Source organism: Chlorocebus sabaeus, chromosome 2 (assembly GCF_047675955.1).
Source record: "Chlorocebus sabaeus isolate Y175 chromosome 2, mChlSab1.0.hap1, whole genome shotgun sequence".
Taxonomy (NCBI): domain Eukaryota; kingdom Metazoa; phylum Chordata; class Mammalia; order Primates; family Cercopithecidae; genus Chlorocebus; species Chlorocebus sabaeus.
This window is the reverse complement of record NC_132905.1, coordinates 13,786,090-13,803,235: the sequence shown is the minus strand read 5'-3', so window position 1 is coordinate 13,803,235 and position 17,146 is coordinate 13,786,090. Positions and strand designations below refer to the sequence as shown.

Sequence of the window (17,146 nt, the reverse complement as noted above, 5' to 3'; positions counted from 1 at the left end):
AGTGAAGAATGGGGCAGGGTGGGAAGCAGACACAGGAAAAAGCCTGGAGCCTCAGTTCACATCACCCTCTCCCTCTGGCCTTCCACTAACCTGCACTCACCAGTCCATCTTTTCATTCCTTTACCCGTATATCCACCTACCTACTCATCCACACATTCATCCACCATGCAAACATCTGTCCATCTATCCTTCCATTATTCCATCCATCCTTTCTGTCCAATTCTCAGCCATCCATCCACCCATCAAGACTTCCCTCCACTTGTCCTTCTATTCATCCACCCATCCATTCTTCTATCCTTCTTGCCTTCTATCTATCCATCCTTCCATTCGTCCATCTGTCCATCGGTTCAAATATCATCTATCCACCTATCCTTCCTTCCAACCTACAATCCATCCATCCATCCAACCATCCGCCCACCCATTCATCCATCCAGTCATCCACCCACACATACATCCGTCCATTCATCCGCCCACCCACCCACTCATCCTCACAGCCACCCACACATCCATTCATCCATACAACCCACAAATGTCTATTTGAATGACAGCTGTGATGCCCAAGCCTTGGGGTTGCCATGCCTTGAGCCAGAAGAAACACGCCTAATTAGGTTCCTGTTTATTTGTTGTTCCAAGAAGGTTAATTGTGGGCTTTGTAAACAGCCGTTTGATGGCTGAGGAGTTACTTTAGGAGGACAGTTAAATAAACAGTCACTGGGTGGAAAATAGTCAGTGCTGGTACACGGCGGGTCCGAAGTCATGGCCTGCCTTACAGAGGAGGGATGGGATTGAGTTCCAGTCACTGCAGAGGCTTTGAGTCAGAATGATGGGAATGCTGGCAGTAACAGCTCATCTGTGTTGGGTGCCTACTGTGTGCCAGATGCTGTGCCAAGGAGCCCTCACAGCAACTCCAGGTGATGGCAACCATTATGGCCCCGATTTATGGGTAGGGAGACTGAGGCTGGGAAAGAGGAAGCTGTGTGTCCAGGGTCACATGTCTGAGAAGTAGCACAGCCATGACACCGATCTAGACCTGACTCTGTGCAATAATAATGATAACAATAGCAAATAATTACATAGTACTTACTATGTGCCCAGCACTGTTCTAAGAGCCTTTTTTGCCTGTACCCTACGAGGTCAGAACTAAACATCATCCCCTTTTTTACAGATGAGAAAACTGAGGTTGGAGACATGAAGCAACTTGCTAAGAATTTTTAAAAGTTAATTATCTGGGCCCAGAGTCTTACTCTTGATCATGTTATTCAGTGGAATGTACTTTCTATGCATTTAACTTAGATCCAGCCATACATGATCTGCCAGACATTTTTTAAAAAATAATTTTTCATCTATTTTATATCTCTAAAAATATTGCAATATTATAACTTATGTGTTTTTTATTACTTGCTGCTGAGGTTGGTAAAATGTTTCTGTAAAGAGCCAGATAATAAATGTTTTAAGATTTGTGGGCCATACCATCTTTATTGCAACTACTTAACTCTGCTGTGGTGCAGGAAAACAGCCACAGACTGTATGTCAGTAAATGACTGTGACTGTGTGCCAATAAAACTTTATCTACAAAAACAGGTGGTGGGCCAGGTTTGGCTCAAGGGCTAGAGCTTGCCAACCCCTGACTTTGCAGTACACACGTATTTATACTTACCAAACCATGTTCTCTGCTCTTTTATGAATGAGATAAAAGCTTTTCAAGTGTGATTTCAACCAGGCTATTTCACCTGCAGGCCATTTGCTCACCACATGCCCTATACACTGTTTAGCAATTTGCCCACTATTGGCAATTTTGGAAGGAATTTGCAAATTACTTGAATTAACCTGCTTTCTTCATTTGCAATATCAGTAAATTAATGACAACTGTGAGGGGCACTGAACTTGGCTGATCACCCCAGCAGGAACACTGAGGATACTTCATTCCAAATCTGTAAACTTTGAGCTTGAAAAAAAAAATTGAAAAGTGAAAGTGAGAAGTTCTGTGGCTGGGGTTCTATTACTGTTTTCTATTGGTGACAAGAACAAGGAAATGAAAGGATGATATGGGAGGGGTGTTACAAAATGTACTCAGAGCTAGTGGAAAGAGAACAGAGTAGTGTCAGAAAGATCCCTTTTCCCCGTTGTCCCCACCTCCTTCCCATCAGTGTTCATTTCCCAACCTCAGAAAAGTTGTGAGCCTGGGTAAAACAGCATGTGGCCACTCCAAAGTTAAAAGACAAATGGTAACCTAGGTAAAAATATTTGAAACATAAATGTAGATTGTGAATTTACTTCCACAGTATATAAAGAGTTCCTACAGAACAATAAGAAAAAAACCACAAACCCACTAGAATAATGGGTAGTGGATGTGAACAGGCAATTTACATAAAATACAGATGGCAAATAAACATGCAAGATGTTCAGTCGTGCTGGTAATCAGGCAAATGCAAATTAAAACAACAATGCAAGAACATTTGCCATGCCTCAGGTTGACATGAATGAGATTGGTGATGTAAAGCATTAAATTAAGGAGACTGGGAAATGGTCACACTGATATACTGCTGGTGGTGGTGTAAATTGAAACAGCCTCTCCAGAAGACAATTTTTACAGTAGCCAGTAAAACTGTAAGTTCACATTTTTGGGGGCAACACTGCAGTTCCGTGATGTGGCATCTCCCTTAGTGAAACATCCACACACAGGCACAAGGCGTATGGTCAAGATGGCCACTGGGAGCAACCTAAATATCCATCAGTTGAGGAAGGGTTAAACACCCTGCAGTGGTCTGAGGCTCCCCATCTTTTGAAGCACAGTCTGCTCAATTCCATCACTGATGTTGAACCTGCTAGGTGCTCACTCTTCCAAGCATCTCTTGCAGCTAGTTGTGGTCACATGACCCAGATTCCACCAATCAGACATGCCCACTGAGACCTGGAAGCAGGGATAGTTCAGGGTCAGCAGAGAGGGCTTACTGATCCAGTGTTGGGTGTGATTTGGGGTACTGTCCCTGTTGACCTTAAGCCTGGTTCTCCAATCCCCCCAAGCTCCCCAAATCCCCTATTTTATTTTGAACTTTCACTGAAGTATAGCACACATAGAGAAAAATGCACAGGTCGTAAGCAATAACTTCACGAGCCTTCGTAAGTGAGTACATTTGTGTAACCAGCCCTTCATCAAGAAACAGAATATTCCAGTTCCTTTGAGCTTCTCTTATGCCCTCTTCCAGTCACGACTTCCCCGAGGCTAACCAAGGCAAGTTGTGTCTATTTCTAGTGCTTTATATAAATGGAACCAAACGATGTGTGCTTGTTTGTGTCTGGCCTTTTTCCCTTAATGTTCAAGTCTTTGAGATTCACCCATGCTGTAGCGTGTGGTTGCAGATCTTTCATTCTCATTGCTGGGCAAAATTCCATAGTCGGAACAGTGTCTGAGTGTGTCTCTGTTCTTTCATTCATTCTCCTACTGATGGACATTTGGGTACTTTCTAGTTAGGGGAGATTTATGAATAGGGCTGCTATAAACATTTGTGTGTGTCTTTTTTGGTGAAAATCTGTCTGCACTACTATTGAGTGTAGTCCTATCATTGAGTCTTATGACAAGTGTATGTTTCACCTTATTAAGTTGCCAGTGTCTTCTGAAGTGCTTGTACCATTTTGCATTCATGTATGAGGGTTCTTTCTAGATGCTCCATATCTTCATCAACTCTTGGTATTTTCCATATTTTTCATTTTAGCCATTCTAGTGGGTGTGCAGTGGTTATCTCATCAAGGTTTTCATTTGCATTTCCCTGCTGAGCAAGGATATTGAGGACCTCTGTGTGTTTATTGATCCTTTGGGTATCCCCTTTTGTGAAGTGCCTACTCGAGTCTTGGCTATTTTTGTTTATTGGATTGATTGTTATTCCCCCCATAAAGTACTTTGAATAGACTGCTTCTCTGTTTAAATTACTGTATCAGCCAGGGCTTTCCAGAGAAACAAAACCCAACAGGATGGGTGTGTGTATATATATTTATATTTAATTTAATTTTTAAAGGGATTGTAGAAGCTGGCAAATGTGAAATTTGTAGGGCAAGCCGGTAGACTGGGGACTCAGGCAAGACTTCTATAATATAGACTTAAGGCAGAATTCCTTCTACCAAAAACTTGGATTTTGCTCTCAAGGCCTTGAACTGATTGAATGAGGCCCACTCACATTATCAAGTCCATCTACAGAATATCTTTTATTTTTATTTTTATTTATTTACTTTTTTGAGATGGAGTCTCACTCTGTCGCCCAGGCTGGAATGCAGTGGTGCGATCTCAGCTCACTGTAACCTCCACTTCCCAGGTTCAAGTGATGCTCATGCCTCAGCCTCCCAAGTAGCTGGGATTACAGACGCCCCCCACCATGTTGGGCTAATTTTTTCGTGTTTTTAGTAGAGATGGAGTTTCGCCATGTTGGCCAGGCTGGTCTCGAACTCCTGACTCAAGTGATCTGATCTGCCATCCTCAGCCTCCCAAAGTGTTGAGATTACAGGTGTGAGCCAACATGCCTGGCTCAGAATCTTTTTTTTTTTTTTTTGAGACAGAGTCTTTTTGTGTTGCCCAGGCTGGAGTGTGCAGTGGTGCAATCTCGTTTCACTGCAATCTCCACCCCCTCAGGTTCAAGCGGTTCTCCTGCCTCAGCCTCCCGAGTAGCTGGGACTACAGGCGCCCGCCACCATGACTGGCTAATTTTTTTTTTTTTTTTTTTGTATTTTTAGTAGAGATGGGGTTTCACTATGTTGGCCAGGCTGGTCTTGAACTCCTGACCTCATGATCTGCCCACCTTGGCCTCCCAAAGTTTTGGGATTACAGGCGTGAGCCACCAGCCCAGCTCAGAATATCTTTATAGCAACATCTAGACTCATGTTTGACCAAACAACTGGGCACTGTAACCTGGTCAAGTTGACACGTAAAATTTAATGATCACAATTACCCAGAGCTGTTTATGTTGCCCTCAACTCTCAGCTCTATCTAATCTACTGTGAAAATACACACATACTCACACACATGCGCACACTACCAACAACAGTGGTAGGCATTTCATTGTAAATGCATAGAAGTAAATCTGGAAGGATGCTAAACTCATTACACGACCCCATTGGGGAATGTCCACGATGGACATCAAAGGGTATTTTAACTATAAACTGTAGCTGTAAAAATATTTTTTAAGAATATGATAATGGGTTAATTGTATAATTAAAATTAATATTTAAGTGGCAAAACTTTTAAAAGAAAACCAAAGGAGTCATTGAGTCCCCATTATTCATTCAGCAAAAATTTGCTGAACACCTACTATGCTTCAGTTGTTGGAGACACTGTGGATAAGACAGATCCAGCCTCTATCTTGGTGGAGCTGATGTCATAGTGGAGAAGACAGGCAATAAAGAAGCAAACAGGGAAATAGCAGATGATTTCAGAAAGTGTTCAGGAGTATTCTGAAAGCAAGTAAGCCATGTGCAGGGGCACAGTATGAATGGGGACAGGGTTATGTTGGTGTGGGAGGTCAGGGAAGGCCTCCCTGCAGTGATATTTGAGCTCAGCCCTGAAAGAGGAGAAGGAGCTGAAAGAGCACACCAGGGGACCAACTTGGCACATGCAAAGGTCCTGTATTAGTCCATTCGCACACTGCTAATAAAGACATACCTGAGACTCGGTAATTTATAAAGGCAAAGAACTTTAATGGACTTATAGTTCCACTTGTCTGGGGAGGCCTCACAATCGTGGCAGAAGGTGAAGGAGGAGCAAAGGCACGTCTTACATGGTGGCAGGCAAGAGATTGGTGCAGGAGAACTGCCCTTTATAAAACCATCAGATCTCTTGAGACTTATTCACTATCATGAGAACCGCATGGGAAAGATCCACCCCCATGATTCAATTACCTCCCACTGAGTCCCTCCCACTACACATGGGGGTTATGGGAGCCACAAATCAAGATGAGATATAGGTGGGGACACAGCCAAACCATATCAGGTCCTGAGGCAGGAATGAACCAGATGAGCTGGGATGAGAACCCAAGCAAGCTTCTGACTTGGCAACTGAGGCTCAGAGAGGGATACAGACAACTCAAGGCCACAGCACTGGACATGGTGTAACTAAACGAGAATAGAGCAGTGTGCTGGTACAGAGCTGCCTGTACAGGAAGGAGGCCTCTGAGCTGCTTGAAGGGCTCTATCTGCACTCCCCCACAGAAATCCCCTTATGATCAGAGCCAAACATTGGAGACCTAGCCCCCAGGCTTGTGCCAGCCTTGCCCTGTCAGCCAAGGCCAGTATCCCCACTGAGGGGCATCTGAGGGCTCCGTACTCTTTGCCTCTGAGTTGAAGGTCAACAGAGGCTACCACTGCTGTTTTACCTAATTATATAACAAAGACCAGGGAGGAAGGTGTCTGGGATAGATGCTTTACCTGCACCATCCCATTGAATCCGCTAAGAACCCCATGAAGTGGTATTATTATTCCCATTTTGCAGTTGGGAACACTGAGACAGAGAGATCAAAGACCTTGACTCCAGAGCCTGTATTTTTCTTTTTTTTGAAACAGGTTCTGGCTCTGTTGCCCAGGCTGGAGTGCAGTGACATGATCTCAGCTCACTGCAGCCTCCACTTCCTGGGCTCAAGCCATCCTCCCACCTAAGCCTTCTGAGTAGCTGGGATTACAGGAGCATACCACCACACCATGCTAATTTTTGCATTTTTTTGTAGAGAGGGAGTTTCTTCATGTTGCCCAGGCTGGTCTCAAACTCCTGAGCTCAAGAGATCTGCCTGCCTAGGCCTCCCAAAGGGCTAGGATTACAGGCGTGAGCTACCGCACCTGGCCCAGACCTGCATTCTTTACCTTTACAGTCTAGACCCTGCTCCTATAGATCACCAGGCAAGAGCGAGACCATCTTTTTTAAATGCCAGAGCCTCAGATAGAAAAGGATGATCTTACCCAGGACTTCATTATACAGATGAGAAGACCAAGGTCCAAAGAGGGAGAAGAACCATCCCCTGACTATACAGAGCTGGGTCTCCTGCTCCCAGAGTCCCTCCAGCTTTACCGCCTGTTCCCCTCCCCTTCCTTCCATTCATGATGACCTCACTGGCCTCTAGGCTGTTGCTCCAACATGCTGAGCTCAGTCCTGCCTCAGGGCCCTTGTACTTGTTCCCCTGCCAGATCTAGTCCATCACTTCTCGTCTTCTTTGATCACTCCATCTATAGTGGCTCTGCGTGTTGCTTTCCTACCTAGGTTTATTTTTATTCCTAGCATTTATCACCTTCTGTCATTATATTAAGTGTATAGTTTCTTTTTGTCCATTACCTGCCTAGAATATCAGAACCATGAGGGCAGAAACTTTGTTCACAGCTGTATCCCCAGTGTTCAAACCAGGGCCTGGCCTCCATGATGCTCAATATGTGCTTGTGGGATGGATAGATGGGTGGATGAATGGATGGATGAATAAATGGATGGATAAATGGATGTATGATATGAGGGAGGAAGGGAGGAAGGGAGGGATAGATGGATGGGTAGATTAATGAGTGGATGGATGGATGGATGGATAGATGGATGGATGAATGAATGAATGGATGGATGTTTGGATGTAGGGGTGGGTGAATGGATGGAGGGAATGAGGAGTGGATAGATGGATGAATGGATGGGAGATGGGTGGGTGGATGGATGGATCAAGGGAGTAAGAGAGGGAAGGGATGGATGGATAGTTGGATAGAAGGGTAGATGAATGGGTGGATGAAAGGGTTAACGGATGGAAGGAATGACGGGCGGATGGATGGGTGAGTGGATGGGTAGATGAATGGGTGGATGAAAGGTTGACAGATGGAAGGAATGTTGGGTGGCTGGATGGGTGAGTGGATGGGTAGATGGGTGGGTGGATAGATGGTGGGCGGATGGACATTTCTCCCAGCATCACTTCCCACCCCCAGGCTATGGGTCTCTCACTTGGCTGCCCTGACTTGCCTCCCCTGGCCCCAAGCCCAAGCAGAGAGCTCTGGGGGCTTCCACATGATTGGGCGGGATTTCTATTTCTCACCCTCCTCTGAGGCTGGGCAGACAAAAGCCTTTGTTCTTCCTCCCTGCCTGGCCCTGCTGCAGCCAGGGTGGGAAGTTGCTGGCAAGTCAGCAACTTAATTTTGCTGTAACTGAACTGAACTTTGAGGTGTAACCTGTCAAGCAAGCCCCGGAGGCTTCTGGGGTCCACAGGGGAGGGGCGTGATGGAGGTATGGTGGGGAGCACCATGGCCAGGCAGAGAGATGATCCCTATCTGGGCGGACCCCCAAGTCTCCCAGAGTAGATTCATTTTTTGAAGCAAGGAGGGGGAGCTAATAGATGAAGTTGGCTCTGGGCTCTCTATGGACAGCTGGGGATTGTGTTTCTTCTTGACCTCCAGAGTTGTTCTACAGGGTAAGGGGTAAGAAAGGGGTCCCCTGCTTAGTGCTCACAGTGGTCCTGTGAGGGGGTGTCAAGATCACCATTGCACAGAGGGAAAAACTGAGGCTCAGAGAGACTAAGTCACACGCCCCCAGGATCACCCGGCTGGAGTATGGAAGGCAAAGTGTGGACCTGGACAATGTGGCTCAGATAAAAAGGTCTCATGTGCCATGTCACCCCATCACACTTGGCATAAGAGCCACAGTTCTTCCCTAACACTGCTTTGCTGGATGAACTCAGGTAAGCCTCTTTCCCTCTTCGGGTCTTAGTTTCTCTCCTCTGTAAAATGGGAGGCTTGGCCCTAATTTAGATATTGCAGAGTTCTCTGGGTTACTGGGATCACTGGGTTCAACTTTCATAATAATATGAAGTCTCAAAGAAATTCTCAAATTCTCTCACAGTCCTGTGACCACACCCAGGACCCACAGGCCCATTAGACAGAGCAGCAAACTAAGGCCCTAACTGGCACCGTCATTTTCCCCAGAGCCCTAGAGTGTGATGGGATCGCTGGCTCTCCGCCTGAGCCCTGTCGAGAGTTCCAGGTGTCCACTTGCCCCCAAGGCTGGGCACTGCACAGGAGAGACAGTCAGAAAAAGCAGAATCTTGGGCAGGTGCTGCTGACCCATTGGGTAGGAGGTCTAAGAATCAAGATCTGCAGGATGGGGGATGAGGCGGTGGGAGGCTTTTCTCTGGAGTGGGACCCTCCCTTGGAAGCCGGACTGGATGGGTAACGTTACTCTGCTGGGCTGTCACTAACCAATCAAAACCAGTGGCCACTTGCCAATCTTCTGTCTTTGTCCAGGGCAGAATTGAATCTTGTTCAAATAAACTCAAAGGCCAGGTAGATCATTGAAGCAAAGACTGGAGAACTTGGCAATCTCTAGCCCGCCAGCCCTACCCAAACATCCTCAAGGTATCTGCATAACCAGCTCATTGCCCTGCCTACTCTGACCAGAGAATGTGGGAAGAAGCCGCGGACCTCAGTGCAGCGGTGGAGGCCCGCTTGGCTGCTCCTGACCTGCGCCTCTGGCCTCTTCAGCCTTTCCTCCAAATTCCACTCTGTGCACAAGCTGCTGGTCACCTCCCTGCACACGCTGTGTGGCTTCCGGCCTCGGGGCCTCTGCACATGCAGTCTCCTCCACTGAGTTCTCCTAGAAACAGGCCCTCAGACACGAATTCAAGTGCAAGGAATATATTTTGGGTGGTGATCTCAGGAAGCACCCATAGCAGGTTAGGTAATCAAAATAGGGAAGAAAGACCATAAAATAAATGGTATGAAACCAGTCACCACTGTGGGCAACTAGACCTCAGACCCATCAGGGGACTCTGGGAGACAGTGAAGAGCATGCATTTCAGTCATTCCAATCCAGTCGCAAGGGAAAGGATCACGTACCTTCCAACATCCCCCAGTCGTGAGCTGCGGGCTAATTCCAGGGGCTAGTTCCAACTCTCTGGAACTTCTGACTGAGCGTGCACCCACAGCCAAATGAAAGCGCTTAAGCAGACATCTGCAGTGAGCAAGAGTGGGCATCTGTCTGGGGCACACGGGCCGGGTAGCAACAGCATCTGCTACAAATGTCTCTTGCTTCCTGATCTTTTGCAAGCAGACTCCTATTCACTCTTCAAAGCCCAGCTCAGATGTGACCCCTCGGGGAAGCCTTCCCTGACCCTCCTAAATCAGTCAATCACTTCATGAGCTTCTAATATCTGCACGAATCACAGTGGATTCTTATTGCCTGTCCCACAGGGGAGTGAACAACTTAAGATCAAGGGTTTTACATCTTGGGCGTTACGAACACGCATGTCACGCAGTCTTGGGTTCTGCTCTCCTGGCCCCTCTGAACAAACTGTGGTCTCCTGTCTGTCCCCAGGGCCTGGTTGTTATTGGGCCCTCAGTGAATGTCCAGATAAAGGGATTGGAATGACAATTTCAGCTCATTGACTTTTCCTCTTTCCTCTAAACTTTCCTGGTATTTCCATGATGGATGTTTTGGTCCAGCTAGTGGGTCCTGATTCTAATTCCTCTTCAGAATCACTGGGACAGCATTTAAAAAACTTTGGGAGCTGGAGCCCCATCCCCCTGAGATTCAGATTCTGTTACTGGGATCACTGGCTTCAAGTTTCATAATAATATGAAGTCTCACAGAAATTCCCAAATTCTCACCCGGACGAGGGCACGCAGGGAGTGAGTTTGTCATGAAGTCCTACGGGGAGGGAGCCAGAGGGCAGGCAGCCTGGAGTCCATGCTGGGAGACAAACGTGGAGGAAGCAGAAATTAGAAATTAAAAGAAATGAACTGGACATATGGGCAGCCACATGGTTACAGCTTAAAAACAAACAGAAAAAAGGGAACATGGCGGAGCAATGCTTTATGACAATACGATGTAAATGACTGAGAACCGCAATGAGACCGTGCCGTCCTTAGGAAGGGGCTCTCAGACGTAGCTGCCCACTAGATTTGCCTGGTAACCCTTAAAGATTCCTATGCCCATGTCCACTCCCAAAGCCACTGCAGTGGAATCTCTGGGGCGAGACCCAGTATTTTTAAAATGCGAAGCCTGGGCTGAGAACTGCAGAACACGGGAGAACTGCTATCTCAATTCTTTGTCCCCAGAGGGGAATTCATCCTGTAATAATGTTACAAGGGTACATTGAGAACTAACTATGTACCAGGCACGGTGCTCAGACCTTTGCACACATTACCTACCCTTGTGTGGAGAGTTCTTTCATAATCCCTATTTCATCGATGGGGAAATCGAGGCACAGAGTGGTGAAGTCAGTGACCAAGGACTCACAGCTATTCAGTAGCAGAGCAGGTTTGTCCTCAGTACCCGGGGCTGCGAGTCCGGCAAAGGAGTCCTTGGCACCTCCCTCCTGTGTGCTCCAAAGTTGCTCCCTCTGACGCCCTTTGACTCACTTCGTTCAGCAAACCACAAGCAGTTGTTGTTTCCCATAAATTCCTCACGGTGTTTTTTTTTTTTTTTTTTTTTTTTTTTTTTTTTTAAACCTCAACGCACAGGCAAACCCCACATCATGAAGGCTGATCGGCTTTTGAAGGCGAGACCTTCATTCCAAAGGTCAGAGCTGTATGAGCCATGTTTAATAGAGCTTATTTTAAATTGCTCCCTCAACCCTGTGAAAGGCGGGAAGTCTTAAAATTACTTCTCCCCAAAACTGGCGCCACCCTGCCCTGGAAGTTCTCTGACTTGTTTCATAAGGAATTATTAATTATGATTTGTTTTTATAATTGTCCACTTGGAGTCTTGGATGACACACGCTCAGACTTGCCCATCCTTTTTTAAAAGAAGGAATCAAAAGTTCATGGAAATCAGTTATATTTAATGAGTAGAATTACTTGGGCTCAGTCCTGGATTAGCTGTGTGACCTTGGGCAAACCCCTTCCCTCTCTGAGCCTCTGTTTTTCTAGTTGTAGTAGGAAGAGTGTGGATTAGTATCTCTCATAGGATTTAGAATATGTATTTCCTGTCAGTCACTGTGGCTCATGCCTGTTATCCCAGCACTTTGGGAGGCCGAGGTGGGAGGATCATTTGAGGCCAGGAGTCTGAGATCAGCCTGGCCAACATGGCGAAACTCTGTCTTTACTAAAAATACAAAAATTAGCCAGGTGTGGTGGCACATGCCTGTAATCCCAGCTACTTGGGAGGCTGAGGCACAAAAATCATTTGAACCTGGGAGGCAAAAGTTTCAGTGGGAGATCATGTCACTGCACTCCAGCCTGGGCAACAGAGCAAGACCTTGTCTCAAAAAAAAAAAAAAAAATTATATATATATATATTTCCCATACCATGAATATGCCAGGGGTATATGAAAAGGCTTTAAGTGGTACATGGATGGACATTTTATGAGTTGTATTTTTTATTTCAACTTTTAAAATTTCTTGGTATTACATTTCATTTGTAAATGCAGACATTTCTTGTTGTTGGGATAGTCAACGAGGAGAAGGAGCTGCTTCATGCAGTCAGTCACTCAGGAATCTGACAGATGGGAACTCACTCATCTGCAACAGGTCTTCCAAGGTTTCCCTGAGGATCAACATCCAGCTGAGGATCCAGCTGCCAGAGGAGGGGAGGTGATGGAGGAGAAACCCATGCTCAACCAGCTCAGCCCAGAATGACATACACATCAGTTCCCCTCACATTTCACTGGATAGAATTTATCACATGGTTCCACCTAGATGCAAAGGCAGTTGGGAAATGTAGTCCCCTGGCTGGGTGACTGCTTACCTACAACACTTAGGAGGAGGAGCATGAGTCTTTGGTGGACCCTTGGTTATCTCTGTCTCGGTATTCTCTTTTTATTTTTATTTTATTTTACTTTATTTTTTGAGACAGAATCTCGCTCTGTCTCCCAGGCTGGCGTGCAGTGGCGCCATCTCGGCTCACTGCAACGTCCGCCTCCTGGTTTAAGCAATTCCCCTGCCTCAGGTTCCGCAGTAGCTGGGATTACAGAGGTGCGCCACCAGTTAATTTTTGTATTTTTAGTAGAGTTGGGGTTTCACCATGTTGGCCAGACTGGTCTCAAACTCCTGACCTTAAGTGATTCACCCACCTTGGCCTTCCAAAGTGCTGGTATTACAGACGTGAGCCACCACGCCTGACCAGTAAGTTGGCGGCAGTGCGATTCAAACCCATGCCTCTGAAGAGACAGTGTCTTAGACCGCTTGGCCACTCTACCTCCGTGGAAAATATTATTCTCTCTTTAAATAAATAAGTTGAAGAACAGAGATTTTTCCCCTCCACTTCTCAATGAATTAAAATACAATATACAATTTTCTATAGGTGGGAGGACTCATTCGATGCAATGCTAAGGTTTACTGTTTAGCTGTGGTAATCAAGACAGTCTGGTTGGCAGAGGGACAGATGCATACAACGGTGGAACAGAGTAGAGAACCCAGGAATAGACACACACAGATGTGCCCAAAAGATTTTTGACAAAGATGCAAAAGCAGTTCAATGGAAGATAAAAAGCCTTTTCAACAAATAGTGCTGGAGCAATTTGACATCCACATGCAAGAAACAAAGAAAGCGCATTGACCTAAGCCTCACACATGATCCAAAACTTCACTTAAAACAGATCATAGACTTCAACGTAAAACATACAGCTATAAAACATTTAGAAAAAAGCAGGAGAAAATCAGTCTTCAGAATCTAAAGCTAGGTAAAGAATTATTAGATGTGAAAACCAAAAGCACGATTCATAAAAGGAAAAAAATGGATAAATCAGACCTCATCAAAGTTGAAAACTTTTAACCCATGGAAGGCCCTATGAAGAGGATGAAAAGACAAGCTATAGATTAGGAGAAAATACTTGCAAACTGCATATCTGACAAAGGGCTACTACCTAGAATTCTCAAAACTCGACAGAATTCTCGAGAACTCTAAAGTCAGCAGTTAAAATCCAAATAGAAAATGAGCAAAAGACACGAACAAATATTTCAGTGAAAAGAACACGCAGATGAAAATAAACACGTGAAAAAATGTTCAACATCATTAGCCATTAGGGAAATGCAAATTAAGGCCACAATCGGATATTGCTACACACCTATCAGAATGACCAAAATAAAAAATGATGAGAACTTTCGCATTCAATCACTGGTGAGGAATGGAGACACTAGAACACTCCTACATTCCTGGTGGGAATGTAAAACAGTACCGTATTCTGGAAAACAGTTTTTTAAAAACTGCCTTATGACTTGGCATTTGCAATCCTGGACATAAAAATGAAAACTTATGTTTGTGCAAAAACTTATGCTCAAATCTTCATAGCAGCTCTCTTCATAATAGGCAAAAACTGGGAAACCACCCGGAAGCCTGTCTATGGTTTTTTTTTAATTAAAAAAAGCTGTGTTTATATCCATACCATGGACTGCTACTTGCAATAAAAAGGAATAAAATATCGATAACACACAATTTGAATAAATCTTCAGAGAATTATGCTGAGTGAAAAAAGCCAATCCTCAAAGGTTACATAAACTATATGATTCCATTTATGTAACATTCTTGAAACCACACAATTATAGAAATGAAGAACAGATTAGTGGTTGCCATGGCTCGGGGGCAGGGTTGGGGGTGGGAAATGGGTTTGGTTATACAAGGGCAATGAGGGATCCTCGTGGTGGTAGAAATGTCTGTATCTTGACTATATCACTGTCAATATCTTTATTGTGACTGTTAACATTGAGGGAAACTGGAAAGGGTATATAGACTCTCTCTGTTTATTTCTTACAACTGCATGTAAATCTATAATAATCTCAAAAGGATACATTTTAAAAAGAATATATTATACAATTTTCTATACCCAGACACTACCAAATATAATTATATCTTTGGTAACACAGACACACTGTTCTCAGATAACGGAAGTAGTGCGGCGATTATGTGTGTGGCTTGACAACTGGATGGGCTGGGTTCAGATCTCAGCTACCAGTCCCTTCACCTCCTTGGGCCTCAGTTTCCACACCTGCAGGTGGGTGAGCAATGAGAGGACCTGTCTCGTGGGGTTGCTGGGGGGACATGATGACATGATTCATGAGACATGCAGAACACAATGCTCACTTGCATGGCTGCTCAGTAAACGAAATGGTCACTTTTCCAGGCTGTAGAGAAGGCTACAGGTAGAGGCAGGCAGAGGATTGAACCCGAGAGCGTCCTCTGAGAGTTCTAGATTGGGATCATGCCTCACCAGTCAGGGGGTTTGTTTCGACTTCTTTCTCGCAGGGAAGTGGCTGCTGAGTGGTCCATTCCACTCCCCTGAGTTTGGCCTGGTCGCTTCTTGTCTGCCCTCTGGACCCCGGTGGCTGCAAACTTTCATGGGTGTCTCTCCACAAAGAAAGAACACCTGGAGCCTGTGGTTGGGACTGCTCAGGTGGAGACACAGCCTGGTGGACAATCCTCTGTAAGGCAAAATGGAGCAGGAGTGGAACCCATGCCTACTGCATACCTACTGTGTGCCTTGTGGCTTACGTGCCCCAGCTCACAGAATTCTCCCAATAGCTTTGAGTAGTAGGTGCTATAATCACCCCTGCGTGATCCAGAGAAAACTGAGACTCGGAGAGGAGAATGGACTTGTCCAAGGTTGTGCAACTAGTAGGTGGCAGAGCTGAGATCTGAGCCCTGGTCTGTCTGATTTAAATCCAGAATCATTTTCACTGTTGATAATAACCTTATCACTTATTAAATATCTACTAGAGTAATAAATATGCTAGCTCTTTCCATTGAGGTATGATCACCTTTCCATTTTAGAGAAGAGGAAGCAGGGGTTAGGCGAGGTGCATCGCCAAGATGGACAACAGTTCTCAAAAAACAGCCAGTCTCGCAGCCAACGGGCAGCTTTCTGGTGTGCCTCCAACCCCACCTGTAGCTCCAACCCAGCTCAGCCAAGATCACTCAAGCTTTGGGACTTTTAAATGCTGAGTCAGCAAACAACCCCTACCTTGAGATACACTGCCTAGGCAGGCTGTGGGTGTTTGCACTTCAGCTTCAGGCGTCCAGGGTCAGCTGAGACAGCAAGAGCTTCCCCTGGGGGCTGGATGGGGTCATTGGGAGCCACTGAGAGACCCTTTCCCCTCTTGGCCTGGCAGACAGAGTGGCAGTTGGAAGAGGCTCGAGGTGGCGGTGGTGGTAACAACTTCCTTTTGAGTAATAACATTTACTGAAAAGCAATTCTGCTTTTAGCACCAGAAGTTCACCACCCTTGCAAGCAGGCGCCTAAGAATACCTTCATTCAACCACAGTTCAGAGATTCACAGACTTCCTTTTGCACTACCTCCAGGAGAGTTTCACATTTGGTATTGAGGGAAAACCAAATACCACAATTATTGGAGGGAGTAGGAGGGGTGTCGAGAGGGAGGTGATGTGAAGGGGGCCAGGTGGCATCAACCACATCCCCTAAGACCCCACAGGCAGCCTCTGGGCTACGGTTCAGCCTCTCGCCCTCAGTTACTGGAAAGACAGCGGACGAGCTCAGAGCGAAACCGACAGGCTGACAATTTCTCTTCCTTTTACAAGAAAAAGAAAGTGATTGTCCTTCAAACAAGCATGACTTTGGAAGCCAGGGACTTACCCTGGCCACTCTGCAAATTAGAGACAGAGCCACGCTGCTCCAGAGGCCCCGAGCCCCTGCCTGTCACCTCCAATTAGCACTGGAGTTCTTTAGGCTCGTTTTTTCTATTGCCCAAAATCCAATCTACTGGGGCATAATGGGGACTTATGGAAAAAAGAATCCAATCTGCACTTGGGAGGGGATAGCCTTAAATGTTAGGCGCTCACTCCAGGCAGTTGGGGGTGGCTGATGGCAAGGGAGAAGGCATGGGTGGGGAAGGAGGGGATGTACCAGGCAGAGCCAGGAGGCTCCAAAAAGCAGCTCTAAAAGGCTCTCCCCCTCCCAGCAATCCAGCCTCCTGACTCATGCCAGACACAGGCAGCTGATGGGATGGGAAGAGGCTGGCTTTGGGAGCCACAGGGATGTGGGGGCAAACTCCAGCTCTGCCACTTGCTGGCTGTGTGATCTTGGGTGAGTAACTTCACCTCTCTGAGACTCAGTTTCCTCGCCTTTAAGATGAGGATGAGTATAGGAGGTCAGGACATGACCTTCCTGTGTTCAAAACCCTCCCACGGCTCCCACCTCACTTGGCAGAAAAGTCAGAGATCTCTGTGGTCTACCAGGCCCTACAAGATCTTTCCTGTGCTTCCCTTACA

General features: G+C 46.0%; 1 long non-coding RNA gene across 3 annotated transcripts; it reads right to left on the bottom strand.

Annotated features, from left to right (window-relative positions):
• Positions 1-1,661: 1,661 nt before the first annotated feature.
• On the bottom strand, positions 1,662-11,382 carry LOC119618554 (uncharacterized). Of its 3 annotated transcripts, none has more exons than XR_012089114.1 (3): positions 11,137-11,382; positions 10,594-10,675; positions 1,662-2,911 (listed from the first exon to the last, which is right to left on the bottom strand). It is a non-coding gene; the product is annotated as an uncharacterized lncRNA (long non-coding RNA). The 3 variants fall into 3 exon arrangements; XR_005234902.2 differs by lacking the exon at positions 1,662-2,911 and adding an exon at positions 9,611-9,937; XR_012089113.1 differs by lacking the exon at positions 1,662-2,911 and having other exon boundaries at positions 9,611-10,675.
• Between the last annotated feature and the right edge of the window lie 5,764 nt (positions 11,383-17,146).